Source organism: Anguilla rostrata, chromosome 4 (genome assembly GCF_018555375.3).
Source record: "Anguilla rostrata isolate EN2019 chromosome 4, ASM1855537v3, whole genome shotgun sequence".
Taxonomy (NCBI): Eukaryota; Metazoa; Chordata; class Actinopteri; order Anguilliformes; family Anguillidae; genus Anguilla; species Anguilla rostrata.
In genome coordinates this window covers 23,465,650-23,484,153 of record NC_057936.1, presented here as the reverse complement: position 1 = coordinate 23,484,153, position 18,504 = coordinate 23,465,650, and the positions used below count along the sequence as shown (strand labels likewise).

Sequence of the window (18,504 nt, the reverse complement as noted above, 5' to 3'; positions counted from 1 at the left end):
GAAGAAGCACAAGTACAATGAAGTGAAAAAACAAACTAAAGGGGCTCGTTAAAAAAACCAAAGTCAACCTTGGAATTGCTTTTTCTGATGGCGACAGTTATCAAGAAATGGAGATATAAAAATAAAAGCAGTATAAAAGCAGGTATAAAATATAAAAATGGAGGAGAGTGGGTGGGATTGAGTATGGGGGAAGATACTTCTTTGATTGTAAACATAGGACCACAGCAAGAATTATGCATAGTGTGCATTTAAGGACCAACAATGCACTGGAGAACCCAGCAATAGCAAACAGCCTGGTTGACCATGGAAGACTACAGTAGTGGATGACCGAAGAAATTGTAAAGCAAAATTCTGAAATTACTTTCAGTTGTTAAGAAAAAACCCCTTTCACCTGTCGAACAGGGCAAGAACACTCTCTAGGACATGGATACTCAAATCTGGACCTCAAATCCAAATCTGGCCCTGGTTTTATTCTCCTAGGTAATTAACTAAACAATTAGAGCTACTGATTGGCCAGACTGTATTCACACCTGACTCCCAGGTAAAGGGAGCGTGGAAAATCTGCAGTTCTTGGACCTTGAGGGCTATGATTTGAGTAACAGGGCTCTAGGATGTTGGCACAGATGTATCAAAGATTAAAATAAAGAGAAGACTACACCAGCATAACCACAGGTTTCACTGTAAGATGCAAACCATTGGCAAGCCTCAGGAACAGAATGGCCATATTAGAGTTTGCTAAGAAGTACATAAAAACTGAGTTCTGGAACAATGAATGAATGAAATCTGAAGTGCACAGAAACATCTAATCAGCTCATCCAGCCAAATGCTTCAAAACCCATTGGATGGCACTTCACCTTGCAGCGAGACAATGAGCCCAAACACACTGCTAAAGCAATCAAGGGCCAAAAAGTGGAATGTTCCTGACTGGCCAAGTCAATCACCCAATTGAATACATCTGAACATGTGTTTCACTTGCTGAAGACAAGACTGAAGGAAAAAATCCCCCCAAGCAAACAGGAACTAAAGATGGCTGTAGTGCAGGCCTAGCAGAGCATCACCAGGTAAGGTCATTGAATGCAAAAGATTTGTGAACGAATACTAAATATGATAACTTTATCTAAGATCATGTAAATTTGTCCAATTACTTTCAGTCCCCTAAAATGAAGGTATTATATATACAAAGGAATGTAATTCCTACATAGATCACTGAATATAAATGTAAATGCCCTTAAATTAAAGCTGAAAGACTGCCCTTTAACTTCACATTTCTTCTGTAATGGATGGAATTGAGGGACAATATCACAATATGTCACAATATGTCCTTCAGGCAAGTATGATTTCTATTACATAATATACAGATAATGTAAATACATACAATGGTAACCTAGTTAATATACATGCTGTCTGCATTGCTATCCCTTCAAACTAGCGACAATAACTAGTGACAGTAAGCCAGTATTGTTGTACAGTATGTGCTGAAATGAATGAAGGGCCAATATTTATTATATAAACTATGGTACATAATCACAATAACATAATACAGCACATAACAGCAACCAAAAGTACTTTGAAGGTGTAAATGTGTATTGGTTGCAGGAATATTAGTATAGTTAATGTGAAAAATTATAGAGTATAATGTATAGCAATCATGGCTATCAATGCAAGATTTGATATTTAATACTCAAGATGAACCATTGCAGTATGACATAAATGGCACAAATATGATTTTGTTCATTCTTAAGGAAAATAGAAGACAGCAATGTATAATACCACACCAATTTAAAATGAATTTATGCTTATATATAATATTATTTTCACCCTTTTAACTACTCTACTGTATTTGGAGCGCAAAGTCACCTGTAGACTAACTTCGTAATTGATTAAAATGTTTTTGTCCAGATAACAGGAAATGTGTTCTCTCTGCTAGAGTTAGGCCGTAGGCACAAGCACGCAATGCTCACACAGTGTGTTGCATGGTCAGGCAGAAGGAATACTAGTGTGCTGCACCACTGTGAATCATAATAGGTGGAAAGTGGAAATATATCAGGAAAGTGATACCATCAGCAAAGGGCAAACACAATGGGAGGAGGGAACAGAGAAAGGGGAATAAAGAAACAAATGCTGATAAGGGGAGGTAAATGGACATGGAACAGTGGACCAGCAGCCAGGGAGGAGGGCGCTTTAAGAAATGGGAAAATTTAAGAAGTGAAGATGGATGCAGAGCTGAGACGGTGGAGGTTGGTGGTGAGGTTAGAATAGAAAAAGAAAGGTATGTGGAATGAGTGAGCGGGTCAGGGAATAGTGGGAGGAATATAAACGGAGCAAAGGAAAATCAGTGGGTGGGACTGAAAGAGAAAGGTAGAAACAGAAAAGAAACAAAAGCAGGGGAAAGGAAAGGAGAGATCAAAGAAGGTAACAAGGAGGAGTGGAGGAAAGAGAATGAAACTGCCTGAGAAGAAGAAGAAAACATTAAAGGTTTGGGGCAGTGATGGAACAAAAGGAAGAGGCAGGGAGTGAAGGAGCAAAGAGATCAGTTTGAGCATCAGTTTGTGTGCCTTTCGTAGCCAAGACGATTCTTAACTGACAATTCTTTTACATTTATTCGATATGCATCATAGTTCACGATTTGTCAATTTTTTGAAGGGAACTGTACACTAGTACACAATTGTTTCTACGAATTTTTTGTTAATTTTAATGATTTCTCATTCTCTGGTATATTGTGAACAGCAGCATATGTTTGCAATCCGTTGTGATTCATATATTTGATATTGTCATGACATTGCTTTAATGACTTTCTTTGTGGTATATATTGTCTGGTTATTGCAAATAGGGCTAAATTTGCAAGAATTGTGAACTGGTATGTTTAGTCTGACCCATATTCAGCTACCTGCAAATCGATTGTATTTTTATTTTGCAGGTTTTTCCTCAATACACTTTAAAGGAAGGAAAATGGAACAGCATGGTTGAATTTGGCTCGATCTGTGCCAGAGTTAGTGTGTAAGGCTTGGTGTGCAATTATATGCTTAATAATTATACCAATGTCTTTGTATACTTGTCAACCCAATTCAGTCGACATCTATGTACACATGTTTCATGAGCATGTGAGGCTCTTATAAAGGGGCCCTGTCAGAGCCAGATGACCTTTGTTGGTCTCGTATTATTAGGTGTCAGCTACAGAAGAGACAGAAAGGAAGGGGCACTGATCGTTCTTTAGGGCAGTTCAACAGAGCAGCAGATAGGACATGGCTTCCTTTGAACATTAAAAAAAATCAGTAATTCATTATAGCATCACCAGTGTCAGATAAGAATTTAAATATGATGTATTCCCTCCTAAATACTCCTGACGAAGAAGAATGGTGTATATGCATCCCATGATGGCTCTGCATTTGTGAATTTATGGATAAAATCTCATTTGAACTGTTTGACAGAATAGCGTAATCTTGCACTGAGAAACTTCATCAGACATTGCTGTTGCATGACTGAAAAATACTCCATCAAATGATACTTGAAAAATATGACTGAATAGGTTGGCTGAAAAGTTAAATATTCCATAAACATGTATCTCGTCTTAACAGAACAGAGTTAATTGTTGTCCAAAATGTAAGACATAAAAGGTATGACTCATAGGGGCCAATACAATGAACATCCTGCTTCCCAGTAATCTAAGAGAAAGAAAGCGGAGGACAGTACTCACAGACATCAGTAGACAACTGCTTTGATGAAGCATTTATTTACCACGGCTATAAAAACTGGTAGATTTTAGAGTGGCGTAAATAATGAGCAAAAGCAGAGTGTGAGCATGTTCAAACACAAGCAGACAGCAAGAGATGCTGATAAACACCAGCCTTTGCGTGAGGTTTGAAAAGCAGAAAATGAATGCGCAAATGCTGCGTGTATGACTTTGATTAAGTGTTTTCTATTACAGAAAATAACAACCAGTGTGGGATGATGAAGTACTGGGGAAGACTATAGCACTATATGCACCCAGTTCCAGATTTTTTAGATGTTCTCAAAATTCATCCATTCATTAATTCATTCATTCAATGGTGCCAACTCCATTTTGACTCGATTTTAATTATTTACTGTAAATATCAACCAAAAATTTTTAAATTTACTGAAATTTTGTTGGCATTCACGTCTCACATGCTAATACGCAATCTTAGGAGTGTTGTTTCAGGAATAACAAGCACAACACATGTTTGTTATAACAGTGTTTGCTCTATGAAATCAACAAAAACATAACTCAGTGGAAATAAAAGTAACCACTAGTGACTAGTTACATTTTCCATTATCATATTCAGCTCCATAGAAACCAACATTTCTGTTCCATGGAACCCTGATCCTTGCAGTTTTATGTAAACACAGCATTTCGGTTCCATAGATAATTAAAGACAATTATGTTTGCAAAATCATCAAGTGACTTTCTCAAGTGTCATTTGGAACATATTTTGGACCATTGTTTTAACTTTAAACCTACTTGACATTACTGTAAAACATATTTCTGAACAGATACGTCACATTAATATTTTTTCTTACCAACAATTTAAATTGTACATGAAATACGTGCTGGTTTACAGCAATAATTTGGACACTATCTATGCTGTCCTTCTGGCTGCAGAAAAAACAGCCACTAAAACCAGCAATGTTGCCATTACCTGGGTTTCTTCTGTCCCCCTACCTTTATTCCACAAGATAAATTTCAAATATATACAAGCTGAAGATGAAAGACTTCCTTACCCTATTTCTGCTGCCATTTCACTCGCTGTCCCATGAAGCAAAACCAAAACTTGGAAGTGGTCTCGGCCAGGGTGGAGGGGAGATGGTAGAAAAGCTTGAGAAATAGGATTCAGACAGAAAACAGGTCTTCCTGGTGCTCTCTATCGCCCTTGTCAGAGGTAGGACCGTTCCCTTTGAGAGCACTAATTAGGATTCAGGCTGAAGAAAGGGCAGCCGAGCTTGTTAAGGGCTGGCATGCAAATGGCAGAGGGACAATGCAACAGGCAGGAGCAGGATTCAGAAAAGCAGCTGACATTAGATCTCACAGAAAGGCCACTCTTAGTGCTGCGCATCACATATAAATTGAAATTATGTGTGCACACATATTGCGTGTGTGTGTGTGTGCGTGTGCGTGTGCGTGTATGTTTATGTGTGTGTGTTTGTGTGTGTGAGTGAGTGCATGTGTGTGTGTGTGTGTATGTTTGTGTGAGTGTGCGTGTGTGCGCGTGCATGTGTGTGTGTGTGAGGGATCCTTTCAATGTGGAATAGATAAATTGCAGGTCACAGAAATCTGTCAGGGATGCATACGAGTTCAAAGGCCCACACGAAGCCTCTTATCTCTTCCGCCACAAGGACAGCCCAGACGAAGCAGCAACTCGCATCAGAAACTACACAGCTTGTCAACAATCTCAGATGTACGCACCATGGAAACAAGCAACGATACAATGAAGGACAACCTCCTAGTCTTAAATCACAGTCTTGATGAGAAAAACAAATTGGAATGCCAGTCCTCTTACAATACACAAAAGTGTGACGTGATAATTTTGTGACGCGATGTTTGCACATAAATGGTCATTGCTGGATGATATTTTAGGGATTCCATTTATCTTATGGCCTGAAACATCTTGTTATCAACTTCAACAGTTAAGCCAGGCTAAAATGTCCGACAATTTTGCATTTTGCGGTGGGTAATGGGTTCTAGATTATCTAATAATGAGAACATACATCCTTTTGTCTATGCACTCTGTTTGGAAACAATGATGCAACATCTTGAAAGATTTATTCAAAAAAAGTGTTCTCCACTTTGACCCTGAAAAGAAATATGAGGGAATAAATTATTTACATTTCCATAATTATAAAATCTGTGGTTTAATGGAAAATGATATATTACATTGCCAAATTAATGGAAACCTGTTGTCTGGTTTTGCTGAGAGTTTGTTCAAATATTGATAAATGACACAAAAAGAATATTAATACCCACAGCGTCCCATATGACAATCCATCCTAGCTTCAACTGTAATGTAATTAAACAGACACTGAGATAAACAACATCCCTATCCAAGGCATTCCAACTATTATATTTTATATCTTATCAAAATATATTCTGATTTTTTTAGTATTATGTTTATTATAGAACCAAATTCAGTATTGTATATAGTGCAAGGTTAATCTGATGTAGCTGGATTTTGTGTATCTACATCCCTTTGGGAGGGATGTAAATACTTAGCTCATTCCTGGTTTTGCCATTGAATTATTTTCACTTAATTAAATCATTTTGGACACCGCCTTCTATTTATAAAGCAACCCAAAAGGTAGACTGGTTCAGACTGGTCAAGTTGCCATTTTATGTTTTCCAGCAAAGACGAATGTAGAGTGACTGTTTACCCATTTAGCTTATAAAAAATTGTATAAATAATTGCAAGATGAAACATAATAATGTTTCATCGTGCATGGTCATATTTAATGCTTTATAAATAATTATAATAATCAGGATTACCATAAAAACAATAATCATGACCGTAATCATAATTGCCTGTTATTCCCACAGATCACAGCAGGATAAAACAAAACACATTCAAACGATGTCAACAACAGTGAAATTATCTAAATATATTTAAAAATTTAATAGCTAAATGAATCAATTCGGTAAAAAAAAAACTTGTGATGAAAAATGTTTGAAATCACAACATATTTAAACGGAGCAGCAGTTTAAAATTACATGTGAATTTCACTGGTTCAAATGGTGGAATTCGGGAATATTGTAGCCTAATGGCTGTTTCACCATTCAACATTCGTGTAGGCCTACATGTACTTAAACATAAAGGTCCAACGTACATTTTGTAATTCGGAATCACTGTGTGTGTGTGTGTGTGTGTGGTTTGTGTGCGCGCGTGTGCTAGTACGTAGGCTATGCGTGCCTGGGCTATTTGTAGTCCACCCATTTTCACTACTACCTATCCTGCACTCTAATATTTGTCCTTTATGCCGAAATCGGATAACATCCAACGAGCACTGAATCTCGCCAGTTATACTGCAAAAATCTCTCGAACTAGGGACTGTGGAATGATGAATGTAAGTCTTTAAAAAACATGCTAATAGAGTAGCCTAAATCATTTCAGCGACGTCATGGAAATATGTGGAAATCCTTAGAAATGTAGGATTCCAGGTTCTTCCGCAATACGCTGCTCGGTGAAGCAAGGAAGCCTGAAAATTACATTAGCCAAATCCCAAAATGAAACAGCTCATGCAGCGTATAGTCCTCCTGGTGTTCTTCTGCTGCAGTATGTTTTACGATTAATTCCATACATTTTTTAGTCACGTGTTTTTATATGCATTATTATTATTATTATTATTATTATTATTATTATTATTATTTATAGAGCTGCAGTAAGCCTATTATCTATATCGGTTTCACACTGACGATAATTCGGGAATTTCCTAAACGAAAACGACAGTCGTTGTTTTATTAAAGCAATGACTGTGAATTCAGTTGTGAAAGGAAAAAGGCGAAAACAATGGACGTTCGCCGTTTAATGGAAAGAAAGGCTTTATGAACAGTGTGAGCTCGTGATGTTCCTCGGCTCTGTTGATGCGGGGATTCCGGTCTATTTTTAGCCCTTTGCTCTCGGTGGAGCAGCGGGGGTTTTCCCAGACAGCCTGTTACCGCTGCGCGAGGTTAAGACTATCCAATGAGTTTTGGGATCGTGACCAGGCAACCAGACTATTAATAACCTCAGAAAAAAGACGGAGGAACGTTGCGCCTGTACCTTGATGCCCAGAATTCCATGTTAGCCATTATGCATAGTGTGTCTGCGTAATTGCTTTTTGTCATATAATTATGTTTGTATAAGAGCAATAATACCTCCCTATGGGATTTTTTTAAAAAGAGCACGGCGTCTGTCAAAAGAGCACGACGCGATGAACTGATGAAAATGCTCATGTATTTATACAACAGCTTCTAAAAAAATGCAGGGAAACCTAAAGGTAATTTATTTATTTATTTATTTTGCTCCTTGGCTTGCCTCAACCGGGAAAAGTCCAGGACAGTAAATGCATAGATGCGTTTCAGAAATAATATTTGGCTGCTATATTTGTAAATATGTATTTACTTATATGCTGTGAATGTATTGAGTTTAGTCTTTAATTGCAAATTAAAGACGCCAATCGTAATGTATCTTCGATACGAGATATTTAGCCTACATTTTATTTCAAATGTATTTGCATTATGAGTGATATAGACAGTTCATATACTTTGTTTTTTATGCTTGTTTACAATTTTCAAAACGTTATGGCAATTTCTCTGTTTAATAGACTAAACTGCAATTTTATATGAATGATCATGATATATAATATTCTGAAGAAATCAGATAAAATAAAGATGGATAAGATGAGGAAGATTATGATAACTGGTGCTGATGAAGAAGATACTAGGAAGATAGTTTAGACGATATTCTTATCTAGAAGCTGCATGGTCTTCACATGATCTGCGGTCGTGATATGATCTACTAAATGAAATAATGTAATAAATCATGACAAAGGTGAAGAGGAAATGATACCTCAAGGTTGCCAACCAACAAGACTTTCAAAAGTGAAGAAATATGGTCAAGAGCATGTTGAGAGATAATGCCACAGAAATATGCACACAAAAAAAGAGATAAGTAGTTTAGGCAGGTGGATACATTTCTAAATCTGGGTTCACAGAATGCCATGTTGTTTACAGCTGAGGATGACACGCTAAAAAAAAACATTTTACAAACCACTTATAAAAGTCTCTTTGAGGATTGAAATAGGCATGAGAAAATTTAGCTTGGCTTTGTGTGGCCAAAAATAAGAGCAATGAATGTAACTACGTGTCTATATCTATAGCTCATGCTGGAATGCAAGCACAAAAACTAAAGTCAGTAAGTGTTCAGAGAAGTTACTCAGTTAACGTAGGTGAATCATGGGTTTCACGTTTGTCTATCAAAAACGAGATGAGATCTAATGAATAATCATATTTTACCACGCATTTTGAGTAGTCAGGGTTAAATGTTATGGCAGCAAGAGTGATCAGTTGTATGTTTGATATGTCTCTCAAAGATGAGATGAATGCAAGATTGTTGTCAGATATTATTTATGTGTGTAAAAAATAGTTTTGCAGCCACAATTTGTACAATTTACGATATGACTCACAGGGACAAAAAGTCAGGTCTCACACATCTAGACACTATGAATGCTAATGAGTGGATCTGCCAGATGAATGCTGTCGAAGCTAATGATGTTTTAAATTTAAAATGGAAATTGAAAACAATTACAACTTTATCTACATATTGTGATTAACCAAATAATGGCAATTGCTGCAGTGATGGAAATACTGGTATTCCTTAATTACTCCATCTAATGTTATTTTGTGTTTTTTTTTTCCCCAAAGAAACATGGTGGCGCATTTACACTAAACTGCTTATATAAACAATCGCAATAGCTTGAACGTTTTAGTATAACTATATGAGAGGGACAGAAGGATAGAACACAACACAAAACAGACCCTACCCTCTGCCCTCTCACATTTATTTGTAGCAATAGTGCTAACATTTGAATTATACAATCAGATTCAGACATGTGGGGGTAACTGGAAAGGACTTGAAGACTCAACAGAGGAGAAAAAGAATGAAGTGAATATTTAAAATATTAAATTTAGAGAATATGTCTATTGAACACTGCAGACAAAGAAATCAATAGTTATTTAAAGACTGCACCTACATACACACATATGCACACACGCACACGCGCACACACACAAACATAGAACTAAACAACTATTTTCTATGTTCTAGCAATTACAATGTACCCGCGCACTACCTGGGTATACTACTCGATAGTGATAGTGTCTTTCATTCACTGAGCCCCCCACTGGCAAAAAAAACACAAGAGGAAGGGGCTTGTGTTTGAGTACAGGATGTGTTTGAATTTTTTTAATTAGCACTCTGTTAGCGACTATGAAATAATCCCCCAATGAAACTGAGAAAAAAAAGACAACGTCACAGTGATTCTACTGCACTTGCTTGTATTTGCACATCAGGAAAATGAACGGGCAATTCAGGATTAATATTCTGGTATAGGCTTTCAGTGTGTGCAGCAAGATGTGTCCAATGACTTGAAATTAAATGTACGCTCGAATGAGCATCCATTGCCCCCAGAGAGGGCATAGAGAAATCACTGGCTGCAGCAAAATCTTGGTTAGGTGTACATCTTTATTATATTGCAAATAAATACAGTATCTAGTCAGATAGCTTTGATGATAATTAGAACTACGAATTCCTCCAAGGTATGTAATGCATTCGCAGTCCAAAAAGAAAAAAATATTTATATGACATAAAGAAGGCTAGTGCAGGCAAATGAACTGATATGTAATTAATTTATTTTATACAAAATGTAAGGCAGTTGGAAAGTAAATCACAGAAATGTTAATTCCTACCATTCCTAATCTTGCCTATATCTGCACATTTATAATTTATTTCTTGAAGCTGTTAAAATGACTGATTGCATTCACTGCATAGCAGTCAAACCTTTACTATTTCACCATTTGTGTGGCTCAACAGACTGTCAAGAGTTTCTGTAAACATAGCATGGATCAGTATAAATACAGGTTTTACCATCCATATTGTTTTTTTCATTGGTTGAAATAAATTGTGGGCATTAAAATATACTTATATTTGAATATCTTGCTCAATTTAATCTTGAGGATTAGAATCACAGTATGAAATTCAACAAGGGAGCACATTTCTGTCCTTTTGGCCCCTTGTTCTTCTAAGATAATACATCATGCAGGACATATTACACCAGACTACAAGCTGCATTTTTAATAGGCCGTGCATGAATAGATCGAAGTCTAGATACAGAAACTAGAGATGTATTTAACCAGACACAACAATACATCTTGAGAGGGCTACAACTTGCAGTGGTGTTATCGATGTGTTCACGAGTTAATGTTGAAAGTGTGTTTTGTCAACGGCACTGGGGGAAACCCTCTCCTGGAAAATTCACGACTCACCGTCCTTCTCCTCCTTCGTTGCATCCTTCCGCCCCCCCCCCCCCTTCTGTATCTGCCGACGTGCTCAAAATGCACATTGAAAACATGCACTGCGCTGCAAATACTCTCCTGTGCCACATGCATGCTTGAATCCATCAACGCTACTGGATAAAGCCGTAGATTCGCGACTGCTGAATTGGAAATTAGATTTATGCTGTGACTGCAAGCTAGAAAGGGATTTTCTGTGGGGGAGAAAACGAGGAGATGTGCCGCCAGCAGCACCTTAAAGCACCCTTAAAGATTACCATTTTCTCCAAACACTCTGCTACAAAATCTTGGCATGGCATTCTCCCAGTGTTAAAAAAAAAAAGCATAGAATTGAGATCAATCATCAAAGGCCAATAAGTTAAACAATGCTTTGGAAGAGGCACATAAATTTAGACTGCCATAGGGGAGCAAACCTTTCTCAATTAGTGTCAGAGGACAGTGCCAGATGACTTTCCATTACATTTTTTTAATGCACTGAAAAAATGTAAATATCGAAAATGAATCATACGTAAACATCTAAGGGAGAGTGGGAAATAATAAATTACAGTATGTAATAAAAAGGTTACAGTACATGTCTTTAAGTGTTCTATACTTTGTTGTGGGAGCATAATAAAAATGGTCAGTGCAATGCATAATCTGGCACTGGCTATATCAAGGTGTCCAACCAGCCCTGCTTTTGTTCTGTTGTCCTGCCTTGCTATATATGTCTATACTGTCATTAAACTCATATTGCACACAAATTCAGGGGTTTATATAACTGAAAATCTGATGTATGTACTGTAATATCCTCTTTGGTTGATAAATCAATACATATCTTGAATACAAAACAAACATTTTATTATAGTTGGATAAAATAAAACCTCTATACTATAAATGAAGGAATCATTTGCACTTATCTTGTTGTAGGGGCATTGTATTTAGCTTTATATTCTGTCTGTCTGTCTGTCTAAATTCTGCAATAACAATATTTTACCACTAGATGTCGAGGTTGAACCAAAAGAGCAACGGTGTGTGATCTCTGATTGCACTTGTTTAGACCTTCATTTGTCTGATTTAAGCTCAGACTGCTTATTACTGTGTATAAACAGACCTGCTACAATCCCTCTAATCAAATTGCTTTGTTTGTCTGAACAGACTCCAAAATGAGTTTAATTCTGTGGAGGGGGCCATACTTCGGGGATGTCAGATAGAGGGAAAAGAATAGCCTGATTGGGAGTGCGATAAGACGGGAGTCTGTGTTGGTTAAAAAAAGATCCTATCAGAAAAAGAAGCTGCTGCAGCAGCAACTGTGTGCGTGTGTGTGTGCATGAGAGAGAGAGAGAGAGAGAGAGAGGGGGGTAGGGAGGGAGGGGGAGAGAGAAGATAGGGCTAGGTAAATTCTGATGTTCTGGTTGATAATGATGCCTTGTGTCCTAATAAAAAAGCGATCCTATCTATCCTGATTGCTTTTCTCCCCTCCTGCATGACAGGGCTCTCAAGTGCAAGCGCACGCATTCAGGAGGGCCAGGCCGAGCGGTCACAGTGAAGGACTCGGAGCCCTGGGCCACAGAGGAGGGCCTGTCCCTCAGGATGCGCTCCACCGCAATGGCCTGACTTACACTTCCCACCACAGCGATCAACAAGGCATCAATCAAGGACAGAGAACCGCTCCTGCAGCTCTGCTCAGATACAGTATATTGCTGTAAAACTATAACACGTATAGATGGTAAATGGACTGCATTTATATAGCGCTTTTATCCAAAGCGCTTTACAATTGATGCCTCTCATTCGCCAGAGCAGTTAGGAGTTAGGTGTCTTGCTCAAGGACACTTCGACACACCCAGGGCGGGGTTTGAACCAGCAACCCTCCGACTGCCAGACAATCGGTCTTACCTCCTGAGCTATGTCGCCCCGTAGATAAATCTATCAAGACAACCTGCTTGTCCCCATATATTTTAACACCAAGATGCTGGAAGTAGTATTATTTAGCTGTCGGGATACCACCAGCTAGGACAGCAGCTCTAGCAACTCCAGCAAGTTGCAGAATGTTCTAATTTTAGACGAAGTGTCTGGTGGGTTTTCATACAATCTTTTCGTAACCCGGAGGGAATAGCTCGGACGTTTTTGACAAGAAGTTTATGAAACGTAGGAAAACCAGATTCCAACACACACACACACACACACACACACATACCCAAAGGCAAAGTGTGAAACAACAGTGAAATCAACTGTTCCCGTTTATATGGCATGCAGGTGCACTGACAGACTTGGCCTCGAGAGGGGCATCCCATGGGGGAGCAGCCAGCTGTTTCCCGTGTGGACAGGCAGGAGTTTTAAAGCCCCATCAAACCAAGTCACACCCCTGCATTTTACAGCCTCCGTTTCACTTCGTTAGCCAGTTCTTTAACGAATGCACACAAAAAAAAGATTTCATGGGATATTAAACGAAGGGCAGCGATGGAGTTCTATCTGTGCTAATTAAACTCATCCCCAACTGACTTTCAGGGCAAGTGGAAAAGGGCAGTAGGAGCTAGAGCAACGGAAATCTTCCCAAATTAGCAAAATAATGGTAAACTTGCAGCTTTAGCTCCTTGAAAGAAGATTTTCTAGAGTAGCACTGCCGTACAGCTGCGCGTATGCCGCAGGTTCCAAACTACCCCTCGTACACCTGCGTGTTCGTATACACTGCCGGTTACTCATCTCAAGGCAATTAAAACTCCATTTTCACAGAGCCTGTTACACAAATAATCCCATTAACAACATGCGACAGATAGCCAAATCACTGGAGTGTCATATATGGGCCGCCAGCGCCGAAGCCCAGGAGACGCGTACTGATTCGAAGCGGTACAGTGGGCACGGGGGGAATCCGCCGTCCTTGCCCGTGGCGGTGCCTGGTCGCTGATGAAATACCCCAGTGAGCAGGGAGCGCAAGTTCATTAATGGCGAGAGGAACTCTGGCTCCGGCTGATTGCCGGCTGTTTCAATACACTAAGCAAGGAAGGAGCGCATAGAGGTGAAATATTCTGCGGGGAGGTCAATCGATCCTGCTCCGCCCCTCCTAACGGCCCGGGGAGAGGGGAGACGAATCAGCCCCCTTCCTCCACCTGCATCTGTGCAGGAGCCTGTCCACCATCCCTGCCTTTCTCCCTCTCCTCTCTGACCGTTTCCAGGACTCAGATCAGTGCCTTAAATCAACTGCTACTACTCGAGGATATGAGCAAAGAGTAAATTAACAGCCGCAATGGGGATATAACTGGAAAAGGGGAGGGGAAGTAACACAGCTAGTCACAGTGGTCACGTCCAATGCAGACGCCTGTACGCTGCATTAAAAGAGGACGACAGATAAATCAGGAGAAAAACCAACGGGGCAATCACTCATATGGAATGTACATTGAATACATATCCCGTATTTATATACACAGTGTATATGTGCACACACACATATTTGGCCCATCTCACAATGTGAAAAATCTAGTTACAAGTAGTTGTGACTCTCTCACCCACATCCAATTTTACATTTGAGGTTAACAGTGACAGAAAAGTCATCATACTTTAAGACCTCTGGTAAAGGAGACAAAGCTTGTTTGACTTATTCCCTGGACAGTACCTACACCAGGAGACTAATTGACTTCTGTGACTGATTAGCCCTCCAGACCAAAAGCTTGCGCATTTGCCTTTTCATTACTCTCCTGTGAGCAGTCAAGGTGACCTAAGGGTGCTTTTTTAATACCAAAAAAATTCCTAAACATTCATTGTTAATTAGCAAGGCACCAACTGGAGACGGGGATTTGAGGCAAAAGCTAAATTTATTTTAAAGTCAAATTATCGCCACATTTCTCTCAGCAGTTACAGAAGTGAAAGAAAAAATGTGCGGAAATGTAAAGCCCAACTCAACTGCTAGCAGAAGGCCCCTTTAGAGATACACAGTGATGTCACCCAGCACTGCTCTCCACCTCTCCCCAAACACCACCTCTAACTGATATTTAGTAAACATTTTTGGCAAACACCTGCTCATCTCTATCATGAATGTTAAATACGGTATGATGATAAAATGACTATTGAAATAATAATGTCATCGAAATGGCCTGCACAATTGTAGGTTTCTTTGTTGCACCTGATATTTAATCCCCTTCAAGATTTTTTAACAGCTGAAGCAATGTAGCATACATTATTTTAAAACAGATTCTTTGTGAAATTCAACAATATAGAAATAACTGGCAGCAGTTACAGCAGTCAGCAGCTATTTTGCAAGCTGCTCATGACAATAAAATTGCCATAACTGGAACAGGGCACACGATTTGGGATTAAATTCTATAAATTCAGTTCAGATACAATTAAGCTTTGAGATTCCAAAAATTACATTAAAAAATCAATTAAATTCTTATCCATCCTAAAAAGCTCCACTCTATTCAGTATACTGCTCCAATTCATTCAATATAATCACACAACGCAATACAAATATAGCTAGAAAACACCTATATCTACACTAACTAATTATAACAATATATTGATTTCATACTTAGCTTTGTCTTTTTTTCCCTTTTACCCATTAAAAGCACTTTTGTTCTGAAACCTTTGAATAAATTGAGGCTGAGGTAAAATTGTGAGTGCAAATATGGTTTTATTTAACTATAAATATGCATTGTTAGGTTCAATACAAAATGATCTAGTATATAATGAGAAAAGCATCAATAGCGATCAACGATGAGGGGAAAATTGTAGTCGCTTTCCAAGGAATCTTGCCGATAAACCTTTCCACAGATTCCTTGTCCATTAAATTCTGCATTTCTATTAAAATTATGTTTTTTTTTGGGTGCAAAACCTGCATCCTGTGATCACCTGCAACCCAGTGACCCTGCTTCATTCAGTATCTGACCACGATCTCTGACTTTTTCCGCATATACGAACCCGATTTATTACACTCCTCAGAAAACTGTAGCCATCTGTGGCGTCCAACGTGCTGGACAAAAGCTCTTCCAAAACTGAGCTATAAACATTCAATACGTAGGTAGGAGGTTATCACCTAGACCCTGATAGTGTCACGATGTCTTCTGCAAATGCAAAAATTCTCTGATTAATGTGCTTCAAGGTGACTTATGGCTGACTGTCACAGGACGCAAAAACAAGGACGGTGAACGCATTACCTTTCAACACACTGCTACATCCTCATTCAAAAAGACCCTTTCGTACCATCCCCCAATTCACCTCCTTTAAAATGGAGGACACTGGGGGAGGGGGAAGAAAAAGCCCGTCGCTCTTCAGATGTCAGTGGTGTGTGATGCTACCATCACCTCTGAATAAAGTCAAAGGAATTTCAAACGTCCACTGCGCAGCGGGTTGCATGTTGCTGAGCTAGTGATGTCTGAAGGATTCTGCCCTATCAAATCCACTGCAGCAAAGCACACGGTTGCATGCCAAATGAACTATTTATGAATGTAAAAATGCATATAAATTCTACCTGGTATGAACATCCATCAGGGGCCTGATCCCTCTTCAGTAGATCAGCAGGTGCAGTCTACAAGGTGGAAGGGAGCAGCGATGGTTCTGCAGTGAGTGCAATGCGCGAGAAATTGTATTTTCTACTTTCTGTCACTGCAAAAATTACAGGCTTGAAAATGCATGTGGTCCACTGTCTGTTCCCATAAAGCCTTTGGGTTTTCAGCCTGCTTCATCCTGAGCACAGAGTTGGGAGGGACTGTCTCAGGCAAAACCAGTGGACAAATCCCTCAAGTGATGACCCACTGCCATCATAAGAACAGGTCAGTAAACCCCTCGCCAACATGACACAGGGTTAGTAAACCACTCACCACCATTACACAGGGTTAGTAACCACTCACCACCATTACACAGGGTTAGTAAACCAATCACCACCATTACACAGGGTTAGTAACCACTCACCATCATTACACAGGGTTTGTAACCACTCACCCCCATTACACAGGGTTAGTGAACCACTCACCATCATTACACAGGGTTAGTAAACCACTTACCACCATTACACAGGGTTAGTAACCACTCACCAACATTACACAGGGTTAGTAAACCACTCACCCCCATTACACAGGGTTAGTGAACCACTCACCATCATTACACAGGGTTAGTAAACCACTTACCACCATTACACAGGGTTAGTAACCACTCACCAACATTACACAGGGTTAGTAAACCACTTACCACCATTACACAGGGTTAGTAACCACTCACCAACATTACACAGGGTTAGTGAACCACTTACCACCATTACATAGGATTAGTAACCACTCACCATCATTACACAGAGTTAGTAAACCTCTCACAATCATTTCACAAGGTTAGTAAACCACTCACCACCATTACACAGGGTTAGTAAACCACTCACCACCAGTACACAGGGTTAGTAAACCGCTCACCACTATTACACAAGGTTAGTAACCACTTACGATCATTACATAACATTAGTAATCCACTCAGGATCATAACACAGACTTAGCAAACCATTTACTATCATTATACAGAGTTAGTGAACCACACACAGTCATTATACAGGGTCAGTAAACCCTTCCACACCATTATACAAGGTCTGTGCCACAATTGCAGAAAACCATTTAACCACTACCCTCACACCATGTCAGTAATCTTTTCTCCAATATTACACTGGGTTTTTTTTCTGTGTTTTTTCCATTGGCTGAATTGTTTCAATAACCAATTAAATGTCTTATTTTCAATAGCTCCAACTAAGCAGGAATTTATTTTAATCAAGACGGTATATTTTAAGAGAAAGCACAAAATTGTGTCATAGAATTGAGAATTGTAACTGCACCCCAACAATGCTTTCAGCCCCATGTCAGTTATTCCCTCTACGTCCAAAACATAAAGCGGCACAATTAACTTGAAAAATATAATCAATCACTTTCACAATTTCCACCTTGAAATTCCATGGAAGACTAACTCCCCCTGACCATTCATTTTATGGGTTAGACGAATGCTAGCAAGCGTGACTGACAGAAATCCATCACGAGGGGAGTAAAATCAGCAAAGGGTAACGAATGCAACTCCCATCTTACCCCCGCCATCCTTTATTGATCTGTCAACCTGCCTCTTAACATATCTGCAAAACCCGGGTGCTTTCGCAATTAAATTCAAGAGTGAGCTAGCTCATAATTGAGTTTATTTTTAGCCCTTGCCTCTACTGGGACTTTGTGTGACTGAAGAGCACAACCATTTAATACAATTTAAGCAAATATGCAGCAGCCATTTATTAGCTTTTCCTCATGTAACATATTTAATTGCTTTGCACACAGACCAAAAAAAACAAAGAGGGGAAAAAAGCATAATTCTTTCAAACCTTATGGGTTAAATTTGTAAATTAAATTATTTTATATTTTTTTAAACAATTTGGCATAAAAAGCCACAAATGGTTTAAATAAAACGGTATAACTTCTGCATGCAGATCCTTGTATAATTATTATACAAAGAGAATTCTGATCTGCAGT

At 39.0% G+C, this 18,504-nt stretch overlaps 1 long non-coding RNA gene across 2 annotated transcripts; it reads left to right on the top strand.

Moving 5' to 3' along the window:
- Window positions 1-6,924: 6,924 nt before the first annotated feature.
- Window positions 6,925-18,008, top strand: LOC135252911 (uncharacterized). 2 transcript variants are annotated; one of them, XR_010329495.1, is made up of 3 exons: window positions 6,925-7,068; window positions 12,523-17,189; window positions 17,220-18,008. It is a non-coding gene; the product is annotated as an uncharacterized LOC135252911 (long non-coding RNA). The 2 variants fall into 2 exon arrangements; XR_010329494.1 differs by lacking the exon at window positions 6,925-7,068 and adding an exon at window positions 7,098-7,980.
- Window positions 18,009-18,504: the final 496 nt, after the last annotated feature.